The sequence below is a fragment of the Pteronotus mesoamericanus genome, unplaced genomic scaffold, assembly GCF_021234165.1.
Source record: "Pteronotus mesoamericanus isolate MK-2021 breed Mesoamerican mustached bat unplaced genomic scaffold, CSHL_Meso_final scaffold_651, whole genome shotgun sequence".
Classification (NCBI taxonomy): Eukaryota; Metazoa; Chordata; class Mammalia; order Chiroptera; family Mormoopidae; genus Pteronotus; species Pteronotus mesoamericanus.
Window position 1 is genome coordinate 29833584 of NW_026555325.1, and position 12250 is coordinate 29845833.

The 12250-nt window shown below is 38.9% G+C and overlaps 1 pseudogene; it reads right to left on the reverse strand.

Moving 5' to 3' along the window:
• Nucleotides 1-1498: 1498 nt before the first annotated feature.
• LOC129061898 (protein Mdm4-like) lies at nucleotides 1499-2103 on the reverse strand (annotated as a pseudogene).
• Between the last annotated feature and the right edge of the window lie 10147 nt (nucleotides 2104-12250).

The following is a 12250-nucleotide window of genomic DNA, read 5'->3' on the forward strand; positions in this document are numbered from 1 at the left end:
AATGGTTGCCAGAGGGAAGAGGTATTGGGACGATGGGTGAAAAAAGGTAAAGGGAATAAGAAGTATAAATTGGTAGTTAGGAAATAGTCACAAGGGTATAAAGTACAAGACAGGAATTGTAGTTCAATACTATTGTGAAAACTATATTTGGTGCCAGCTGGGTACTAGGCTTATCTGGGTGATTACTTCACAAGGTTTGTAAGTGTCTAATCACTATGTTGTACACCTGAAACTAATATATTGTATGTCAACTGTAATAGAAAAAATTTAAAAATTTTTAAATCCATAATGTTTTCCTGAGTGGGAGAAAAAGATGTGAATTACCCCTAATGTATCAGGAATTAAGCATACCTTGCAGTCTTGCCTACTCATTACTGATCTACATTTCATAGCCCTGGCCATTACAAATAATTGTAGTGCTTTATTTCTGTGCACACAAAAGTTGTTTTGGATTCATTAAAATCTGGGCATGTCTGTGGTAGTGTCGCATATTTAAATGTCATTCATCAACTGAGTCGTAGTACGCAAAAGGTTGAGCACAGCTGCTCCAGGGAACAACTTAGAGAAATCTCATTACTGTAGGAAATCCCTAGTGGAAGCCTTGACATGATTTGAGACAGAAACTCACTATTGTAATAATTACATTGTTATTTATCCATGGATCTTAAAAGGGTCGCATCTAATCTGTTGAAGATCATTTCTCCCTTCAACATCTGTTTATTTTTATTTCTTTCTTTATTTTTTATTTCTCAACTGCAGCTGACATTCAGCACTGCTTTGTATTAGTTTCCGGTGTGCAGCACCGTGACCAGGCGCCTATGCAACTTACAAAGTGATCCTCCTGGCAGGTCCGACACTCAGCCAGCGCCACATGTGGTCACTGCAACGTCTTCGACCATACTCCTGATCCCCATGACTATTTTGTTCCCGAACAGGATATAAAGTACAGCACTAGCAACACAGTCAACAACACTGAAACAACTTCATGCATGGTATCAGGCGGGCCCCAGGCCCACGGTGGGGGCCTCCCCACAGGCCATACGAATGTCCAACCGCTATGCTGCATGTCCAAAACCAACACAAGGTTGAATGTCAACTGTAGTTGAATTTTAAAAATTCCCTAATAGAAAATGAGAGTAAGAATAAAATTAACTAAAGAAAGGACTACTCTCAAGTGATTTGGTAAGTAAATGAACGAATGTATTTTTGTTCGTACTGGTAGGTGCTTCCTCCCAGGTCTTCATCTTTGAAGGGAGAATGAAGTGATTAACATATGTTTTTTTATGTTAAAGGAGTCCCTACATTAATCATCCAGTTTTAAAGAACTCATTCTCAATTTCCATGTAAGTTTAGAGGCAAAAATATCCCCAAACATGGACATTTATATGAATAAAGGAACAGGTAAAATGGGTCGCACTGGGTGGAGATGCTCGATACTGACATTTTGATACATGATCTGACCCTGTTAATATTTCTGTAATTCATCAATTCAACTAAGCTATAAAACCCTCATAACCAACTGAATCTCTTTCTTGCAAATAGGGCACGAAGCCCTAGGCTTCTTTAATTTGCGGTACAGTGAAAACAAGTGACAAGATAGCTTGTCCTCCCATGAATAATGTTCCTGTTTCATGGTCTTTTCTCACATAGACTACATGGCTTCTGGAGATTCCAGCAATCCTTCATGGTTTCCAGAACTGTTCTCTGTTAAAAAAGATTATCTGATTGTTCTTCTGCACTCGATATGTATGGTCTCTTGGCTTTCAGAACTGCAAGCCAAATCCAAGAATTTCACTGAGTGGCAGGGATCAGAATTTGGGGTTTTCTTCCCTTCTATGTACATACTCATTTTTAGGTCTAAAAACTAGACCTAAATATGGTTCTTCGGCAATCAGGGCCATCAACTCCTTTACTTTCCTCCTCTTCAGGTGTAGCAGTGATTTCAGGTGTGGAGAGAGAATTGGTTAGCTTAGAACAATCTGAATACCAATTCTTCCTCAAGGCCCAGCAGTGAAAACAGTACCTCTTAGTTGGAGAGTTAAAGGTCTTGCTCTCAGTACCCTGCTCACTCATTCTCTGAGCAAAAGTGTCAGTTTTGGTCATACCTTACAGCTGCTCCATGAGCCATTCCCATGCCAAGACTGGATGAAGGGGATGTCAGTCACCCAACATCTGTTTTTTAAAACTATTTTTTTCCTGTAACATCTGAAAAAGATTCCAAAGAGGCTAAGGCTGTTCACTAGTCTCATTTTTCTTCATCTCTCACTTTCTCTCAAACGGAAAACTTTAAATTACTCTATGCTCAGTCTTATGAATTCATCCATTCAGGCTTTCTGATGTTGACACATTATAATCGCTTGAACACAATGTAAATGTTTACATTATTTTTTTCTCAAGCAAAAAGTAAAATGCAATTTAATGAGACCCAGTACTAAGATGTGGGGCTGTGTCTGCAGCCACCGTGCAAAGGAATATGCCAAAAAAGACAAGAGATAGACAGCGTTCTTGTGTTGCGGACTGGGGAGCTGAGCTCTTTGTTGCGTTGTTTGAGTTTTTAGAAAAATGCTTCTCTTGCCACCCTTGATTTTAGTGACTTTGACATTTCAAAAGAGCAGGGGGAGGTGAGAGGATAGGTGAGGGAAAAGAAATGTTACAAACAGACAGTGGACCTGTCCTTCAGCCTTATTTTGTAGACTAACCTAAGTACATGTCAATCTTCGGCCTAGAGTTAATTTGTCTTTTAATGATAAATTTAAAGAATATTCAGCACTTCATTGTCTCAGGTAGAACCATTCTTTTCTCCAGTGCTCTAGTGGAATACCAGGATCCACGGTGAAAAGCAGTCGCCCACACTTTAGTGTGTGGTTTTCCTTTTTCCCACAAAGTGACCTCCAGCACTGCAGTTCTCAGAAGGGACTTGCCAGGACCTGGCTGACTGTCTGCAGCAGGGGCCTGAAGACAGCCCACTCTGAAGGACGGGCCTGGCTGGAAAGGGCCAGCTAGGTGGGCTCCAGAGAGCAGCAGACTCTGGGCTGGGTCTCGTGTGGCAGGCAGGACACTGCCTGATGGGCCGCCCTGCCGAGTGGAGGTGGTTTCTGCGAACAGCTATTCACATTGGAAAGGGCCAGGAGCACTGCTTTGGGATGTCAGAAAGAGGCAGGTTTCACACAGCTGCCTAGCTGGCCCTGGAGCACCTGCTAAGGAAAAGACAGAGCCTGTCCTAACGGCGCGGGCACCAGGCACGTTGATCAGGTACAACTTCCAGAAGAGACCCATTTGCAGAACTGGGTGAAAAACAGGCACTGAGCTCAGAAATGGGTCCTGTTATTAAAAGGGGACATGAGGACAGAGGCAGGGAAGCAGTAAGCTAGCAATGCAAAATCCAGAGCTTCAGAAGAGGTCTCATTAATCCCTTCTGCTTAAAGCCTGGCCTCATCCTGAAAGCAAAGGCTATGTCTTCTGACCTGCAGAAACTTCTTTCTCAGGGCTTAAAAAAAAAAAAAAATTCAGTTCCCTGATTTTGCCTATGACACATAATATTAGGACTTTGGAGGAAAGTGACAGAAATCCGATAAAAATTAGCTTTAGGCACCCACAAAGGAAAGGAATTTACTGGTTCATATAATTGGAAAGCACAGGGTAGGTCTGGCGGTTATAAACACTGTTGGATCCAGGGGCTTAAATATTGTCCCTCCAGCTGTTCTCTGTTTTTCATTTCTACTTGTCTTTGCCCAGTGGTGGGCTGGTAACTGTTTAACAACTAGATCTCTGAAGAAAACAAATTGATGTATATACATACATAAGCTTATACTAAATTTCACTAATATACAGGATGTGTAGCACAACTTATTACTACTAATAAAATACATAATCTTCTTCATATAAATTTGACATGGCTAATTTATTCTCAAAGAATGGTTTTGTTGATATTTGCCAGACTCTTGTATCTGCAGCCAAATGTGGTAGTTATTGAAGAATGAGTATCGTTCTTCTGACTCGAATGTTAGCTGAGATTTTCATTTACAAGAAAGACAGTGCTGTGGGCTGAGTGGTGTCCCCTCACACATTCCCATGTTGAAATCTATTATGGACTGAATGTTGTGTCTCCCCAAAAAGCAGTGGTTGAAGCCCTAACTCCCAAAGTGAATGACATTAGAAAGTGAGACCTTTGAGAGGTAATCAGGCTTAGGTGAGGTCATAAACGTGGGGTCTGCATGATAGGATTTGTGTTCTTAGAAGAAAAGAAGAAACTCACTCCTCTCCCCGACTCCCTCCCGCCCCCCTTTGTTTCCATTTGAGGAATCAATGAGGAGGTCAGGCTCTCATTTGAAAGAGATCATGCTGGCACTCTGATCTCAGACGGCGAGCCTCTAGAACTGGGAGAAAATAAATGCCATTGCTTAAACCATGCAATGTATGGTATTTTGTTACCACAGCCTGAACAGACTAAGATAAAGCCCTACTCCCAATTTGGCTGTATTTGGAGATAAGCTGCATATGAAAGTAATTAAGGTTAAAAGAGGATGTGCGGGTGGGGTCCTAATCTTATAGGTTTGGTGGTCTTAAAAGAAGAGGAAGATCTCTCTCTCTCTCAGTGTGTGTATGTGTGTATACACACAGAGAAGAGGTCATGTGAGCACACAGGCAGATGGATGCTGCCTACAAACCAAGAAAAGAGAATTCATAACAAAACCTAGCTTGTTGGCATGTTGATCTTGGACTTCTCAGTATCTATAATCATGAGAAATAAATTTCCATTGTTTAAACCACCAAGTCTGTGGTACTTTGTTATGGCAGCCTGATCTGACTAATATAGGCAAGAAAGATGAAAGTGAAATAATAAGTACACATGTGGGAATTTCCCTCTTTTTTCCATGACTGACTTATTGCTGAATCAGATAGTTTCTGAGAACTAGAATATTTCCTCTTTTCTTGGTGCTATTTATAACATAATATATTTAGACATGACACACTTTTATGTTTAATCTGCATAACATTTTCTCTACAACTTTCTCAAATTTAGAGACAAGATTAACAAACTATACCCTATGGTCTTAATTTACATAGATGCTTCTCCTGGCCCCTTTCATCTCATTATATTGACATTCTAGTCAATATAAATACCCAAAGTCTTTTCATGAGACCTGCTCTTAAGTCATTTTCCTCATGATATGGATTTGAAAACTTGACTTTTTTTCTGCTCCCAATGTGGGAATTTTTAGTTTTTTCTCAGTTAACTATTTTAGCACACTGTATTATCAAGATATTTTAATATTTTGATTCTGCTAACTGGTATATTATTTATTCCCCCTAGCTTTATTTTGCTTGTGGTATTACAATTCTATAGGTTTTTCATGTCTTCATTCTCGTCGTTGTAAAACAATTTTTTTTAATAGTACAATTTCCTTCGAGATACTACTAGAAGCTTCTTTTCACATTGCCATCCATCCAGACAGTAATTCTCTTTTACAGTGTGTATCTAAACCATTACAAATTCAATCCATACATAAAAATATGTTTTGTGCATAATGATATCAGGAAGGACCAATGTCATAAACTAATTATATTTACTTCTTTGACCAATAGCCTAGAAGAACCAATATGTGATTAATATAATCATAATTCTGTGAAAAACAAATAGGGTTAGCAATTTATGATGACTATGGTTATAAAGTATGGTTGTAAAGTGTGGTGGACTATGCTCATAAGATCTGTGGTACTTTGTTATGGCAGCCTGATCTAGACCCCTTTCTAGAAGATAAAAATCCATATGTTGCAAAATGAGAGACCATATAATGATGCCATATTTCTATGAGAAATTTTTTTATCTACAAGTTAACCTAACTTGAATTTAATAAAGCATGGTGAAGGATTTACCCACTGAAACTGCCAAAGACAAGTTGGCAGTATGTGGTGATGTCTCCGCAGCTCATCACATCTGCCCTCGGCTTCTTTACAGAGGGGTCAAATATCTCCCTCTTTGTGCACTCGTTGGACCAAGCCCATGGAGTTCCAGTGTGCTTGCACTTGGAAGCATTGTTCCTGGGAATGGATAGGGTGTGGTTTCCTGAACATCATGTACATTCCAATGAAAAGATTCATTTGTAGTAAAAATACCTTAAAATAATATGAGTAATATCTGTTGCTGTTAGCATTGTCGAGAGAAAAAAGAGGATGGTAGAACACTTATTTCTTCAAGAAAAAAAGGCAACCTCAATTTCTGAAATTATTTAATTCATTCTTAAAAGAATCAAACTTGACACAGCCCTGGGGCAGAATGGGTCCATGTGAGATTTAAGGGCATCTCTCATTTTGACAAATCTCTGCCACACAGCAGGCCCCAGAATCGGGCTACATTTTCTTCTGGTTGTGTGCTGTGACAATCCTCCTTTGAGGAAACAGGTGCCTTGTGTCTAGCTTGCTGATGATGGAGGGTCACAAGGTAACAAGAACTCTTGGGGGAAAAAGTCACTGTTAATGTGTCAAACCAGTGTCTTGTCCCATCCGACTACATAGGCTGACTCTGGTAGTCTTTCAAGGTTGTCATGTTTTTAGGTGCTCTTCACTCTGTGCCCCAGCTTGCATCTTGTTCACATATCCTTTTTAAATCAGAAGTCCCAAAAGTACCAATGCACCTGCATCAGTCCCTATGGCTGCCTCCCCATTTTCCTTCTGCTTGAAATCATTTCTAATGACCTTGTCAGCATTCTCCTTGCAGAACGCCCCATGTCTCTTTAGCCATATTCCTTCTGAGTCTCAGATGATGGCTCGTGTGTACATTTCCTTTGGACATTCTATAAGCTGCTCTCTCAAAGTCCAGGCAAATACTTAGCCACTCCTGACTTCTTCCCTTTTGTGACCATTATGTGGGAGGGCCACTTTTCCTTTATGACTCTCATCACTTCTGTACCCCTAACCAGTTTTCCATGTTGGCCAGAAGTATAGAGAGTGTAGCAACAAGCTAAACCAAGGATTGATTAGCTGCTCTCCTTTGGGTAGAATGGCCCACCAAGAAGATGTATGATGCTTTCCAGCCTGCACATACTAAATACAGCCTTGCCACTGTGCCTTTCTGAAGTCCACACAGGGTTGTGTACCTTCTTGATATATTCTTCCATTAGATGCTTTTATGAAATAGAAAAACAAATCCCTTCCAATGCCCTATTTCAGTTGACAGTCCTGTCCTTTTGGGACTTTGTTACACCACTGGTGTCATATTTACTTTTGTCTGTGAAAAAGGCCATGTTTATTTTATCTATTACCTCTAGTCTATGAAACTTATTTATCTTTATATTACCAGCACGAGCTTGAAACATGATAGTCAATAAATACAAATTGAATAGAAATAAGTAGGTATAGTCACAAAGGAAGCCTTAAATAATTTTTAAGACTTCCCTCTAGCTATATTTTTAAAGACTAATTGGTTTTTTCTTTATTATTATTCTTTTCTCTATATGTCATGGACTTACATTTTTTAAGTTGACATGTGCTGGGACTTAAGTTTGCGGCCCCAATCTGTGCTCCTGAGTTTACTAGGATTCAGTCACCTCCTTGCTCTCCCTCAAAGGAAAATATAGCATAAGATTTGGAGAGCGCTGAAAAGAAAGCCAATGGTAAAATTTCTTTATAAAACAGCCAGAGAAACAGATTCCCATTATTTCTTCAAGGAAAGATTAGTTTTGCATAATTTGAAGGTTCACCTGAGAGGTAGGCCTGCTTTTCAGAAGGCTGCCTTAAGAATCTGGGCCTGAAAGAAGCAGGGGGCCACGAGGAGTCTGAAGATTCAGAGGTTTAGTTCTGATATAAACAAGTCACTGTGGACAGTGTTCTTAAGAATAAGCTACAAATACCATTTATAGGTTAATCAACTAAAGCCAAATTAAGGATTCAGGAAGAGTTGATTTTTTTCCTCCTAGACAGAGAAAAATGACGTTGCCATGCAGACAATAGAATAACTAAGGCTTTAGGTTTACAAATGTGTTGCTAAGTCAGAAAGGAAACATGATGCTTTAAAGTAGTTGAAGACTAAAAAAGAATTGAAAGGATTGGTGCACATACGGCAGTGTCTGGCCAGAGGAACAATTTAAAAATTGTGTTTCGGGCCAGGATACAGTTTCTCTCTTGTTCCTCGTCAGTAAAAGGTGTCTTTTAGAGTTTTATATTTTTACAGACCAATTTTCTAGCAAAGTACTTGGTCATATAGCAAATAAATTACTGGCATTTCTAAAAACAATAACATAATTCAGAGTGAACTTCCAAGTTCTTAAATAAAGAACTGTCACCACTGTGCCTGTGAGTACATTTCCTTCTTAATGGTGACACTGTCTGATTATTTCGGTCTTTTCAACAATTTGCCTTTCCCATCTTGATGTCCACGAGCATTGGCAGAGCCTGTCCTTGACCTACTGCTTTTCCCTCTTGATGCACTTTCTTACAAGTCTCATTGTTGCCCACACACTACAGAACCCCCTTTTACAGGGAACACCCCAGACTTTACCTCTAGTCTGGACACACCCACCACTTCCATTCCCATAACTGTGATAGTTACTGGATATACCCCACATCCTCATCTCACTGCGACTTCAGAGCCTCACACTCACATCACGTCTCTCCATCCTGCCCTGTGGGCTTTCTCCTTGGCAGGTAGGGAGACACCCAGACGTTAACTGGCATAAATAGGGGCATTTCAAAGATACTGCCAGTTACAGGTAGGGACTTATGGGATACAAGAATGTTCTTTGCTGCTTGAGGACTGTGTGTTCTGGTCTCTGCTCCTGAGTCTTGGTGCTATGTGTCCTCTGTAATGTGACATAATGTGTTGCCCTTTTTATTCTGAGGACTAACTTTCCCCAGAACTAGACCAGTAGTCTGGCCCTGACTACTAAGTCCTCAGTTTGCTCCATTGTTCTCCATTGCGGTATTAGCCCTACCTAGATAGTGTTTGGAACTTTATATAGTATGAGTACGTTGTCATAAGATACATCTAAGACTATTATCTATGGGAAAATATGCTTTGAACAAAGTGTGGTTAGATGCAGGGAGAACATCTTGGGTAAATGATTTGTTCAAAGAGTGCAGGTGGTAGCTCATAGCAGATTCTTAATTAGAATGTAGTTCCATGAGGCATGGACCATGCCTATATTGGTCACTTATATAATCTAGAACTTATCACAGTACCTGGCACATAGTCAGTTAGGTATTTGTAGATAAAATTTGTTGGAAAAAAATGAGTGAATGGATTAATGAACTGGAGGTATCAGCAATTTCTCAAATTTGCCAACTTTAATGAAGAGTGATTTTTCTTCCTTAACTGGGGGTTCCAATCATGGATCAATTGAATAAATATCTCTCATTTTAAAGGAAGGCGATTAATCAAACAGCCTTTAATCAGAGAGCTGCCTCAGGGATGGCTGGCTGGGGGCAGGGTAGGGGAACGAAGGGGGAGCCAGGTGCCGTGGGGAAAGCAATCTTCAGATACTCCAACCCTTTTCAATCAAAGGGCTCTCGTTTCATTTGGTTTTCACACTGGGAATATGTGGGACTTTTATTTAGAAAGATTTTGGTCACTAAAATAAAAATGTGAAAAACTATTGCTTTACATAGCTGACACCAAAAGATTTAATTGTACTGTAAGCAAATAGACAATAAGAACCTCGTATTGATAAAACAGTGATAAATAAATATATCTATATGGAAAACGTTCCTATTTCTTCTCTTTGATGAGCTTTGAACCGTCAATGTCTGCTTGCACTGTGCTGCCCTCCAAGAATTTTCTGGACTTTTCTCTACCATTTCTGCAAATTGGTCCTTTCCATCAAAAAGTAACCTGTCATGAGTTCCCATTCCTTCAGTGCTTGCTCTCCAAGAGGTAACTATGAATGATAATAGGTTCAACTAGTCCCAATAGATGACTTATTAATCCTTAAATAATATCTTTATCAGGAAATCCTTAAAGAGTGGTTCTTCTGAACATAGGTCAGAGAACTATTTGGGGCCAAGTAGCCTGAAATCATTGCGAATGATCAGTTATCCAGAGCATACAGGGAGAGCCTAAACTGTGAAGAAATAACCTTGGAGGAATTATACCTCTTCATACACCTGACCTCTAATCATTTTCCCCTGGGGAGTAAAATGTTCTAATTAGAAAACGTTTGCACGATTGTATTCTTTCCTATGGATTAACCCATTCCTTATATTTTTTCTTATGAAAACAGACCCAACTGATTAATATAATAATTATTTCTGCCAAGAATATGTAGTTCAGAAAAAAATGAAAGTCTTCATAAAGTTTCCCAGGAAACTAGAATGTTGGCAAGATATCATTGGGATCAACACAAAAACAGTGGGTGGTGGGAGGAGGTGGAGAGAAAATTTTGTAACAGAATTTCAGTGAAGTCAAAATAATACTCAACTGTGCTGCAGAGGTTCTATGAAGGCTACCAGATAATCTAAGCCAGAGAAATGGTTACAAACACACAAAGCAAAGGCCAATGTAAAACACTACCAAGCAAAGGAGGCTGGCTGAGCAGGAGAAAGAGCAACGCATAAAGACTCAGACTTGAACTAGTGCAACTAAAATAGTGACTGGATATTGTACGAAGGCTTAATTAATATTCCCACATTACAAAAGAGCACCTGAGAGGCGTCGCACACTCAACCCTCTAATGAGCGTGAATTTGTGTTGGGCTTGTGAAAGAGCAGAAGTGCCCCTGTCCTTTACGTTTAAGGAGGTTGACAAAAACAAAAACAAAAACAAACTATGTTGGTTCTCTTTTTTTTCTTTCTGGCTGGGTTATTTTCCAGGCCTGTTAATCACATCCTTGAAGAAAGCATCTCTGTGCAGGTTATCATCAGATATAAAACATGATGAGTGTTTTTTCCATCATGTATTCTATAAATCAGGAGATATAGATTTGAAGTTATTTGATATAACAACAACAAAAAATACTGAGGAAGCTTATGGGAGAAATATTTCTTTTTTGACATTAACATTCATAAGTAGTTAAACAAAATTACATTGATCATGAATTTCAAATGCAAGGCACACTTGAACTAGAAATTATTTTATTACTATTTACCATTTGGGTCAAGTTTTAAAGACATAAAAAGTTATATATCTTAAATGTAAACTGATAAAGACAAAAACTAATTATTTATTCTATTTGGTTTAAGTATTGCACTCTAGTTGAGGCTTTGTAGAAATTTTATAATTACACTATAAATAAGCTAATTAAACAGATAAGAACAAGAGCTTCTAAGGAAAGTAATGAATCCTTTTTTAATTTAAGTATAATTAATATACAACATAATGATTTGATATTTATATACATTATGAAGTAATCATGCCGATAAGTCTAGTTACCTTCTGTAACCATACAAAATTATTACAGTATTATTTACTATGTTATGTATGCTGTTTGTTACAACCCCATTACTTGTGTATTCTGTCCCTGCTTCGGGTCATCCACTGCCCTTTTAAAATGTGGGACAGGTGTGTCTCATGGCTAGGCCTCACTTATGGCCTTGGCCTTAGATACAAGGCAGCTGAGAAGTGAGTCTTTTGCATTTTCATCTCTTACAATGGGGAATAGACTGTTTCCCATGAAGCCTCAGGTGCAGAAGTCTCCAAATACAGAAAAAAGTATTCAGACGCTAGGCAGACAAAAATAATTATGCATGTGTATTACACGTGGCAGTGGATCTTCGGTATCCTGACTTTTTCTGCAATAGACTGACCACTAGGCTTGGTTTCAACTGCGCTCTAATCTTTTTTGGGCTAAAATTAGAAACTAAGGTGAGCCAAGGGAGCCAGGATAGATCTCCAGTGCTTTTTCTTTTTTACATTGAATTACTGCATATTTCCTATGTCAATTCTTTAAATTTAAGAAGAAATTGTGTATTTACAGATGAAATTATATGCTGTCTTAAATACGCTTCATAATTGTATGGAAGGGTGTTAAAAGAATAAGGTATGAATGAAACAAGACTGGCCAGATGTTGATAGAGGGTGAAGCTGGGTAATGGGTCCTCAGGATTCATTAAAGTGTTCTCTCTAATTCTTTTTGAAAATTTCCATGAAAGCATAAAGCAGAAGAAATTGTGTAAAGTCGTATTTATTCAGGGATATATTCATTTCAATCACTTTAGGAAGATAAAGTAACTTGGAGTGCTTTTCCTTGAGGAATTCAACCAGATCATTTCCACAGGCATCTTATTTGTCATGATCTAAGAAACAATTGGCCTCTACTTG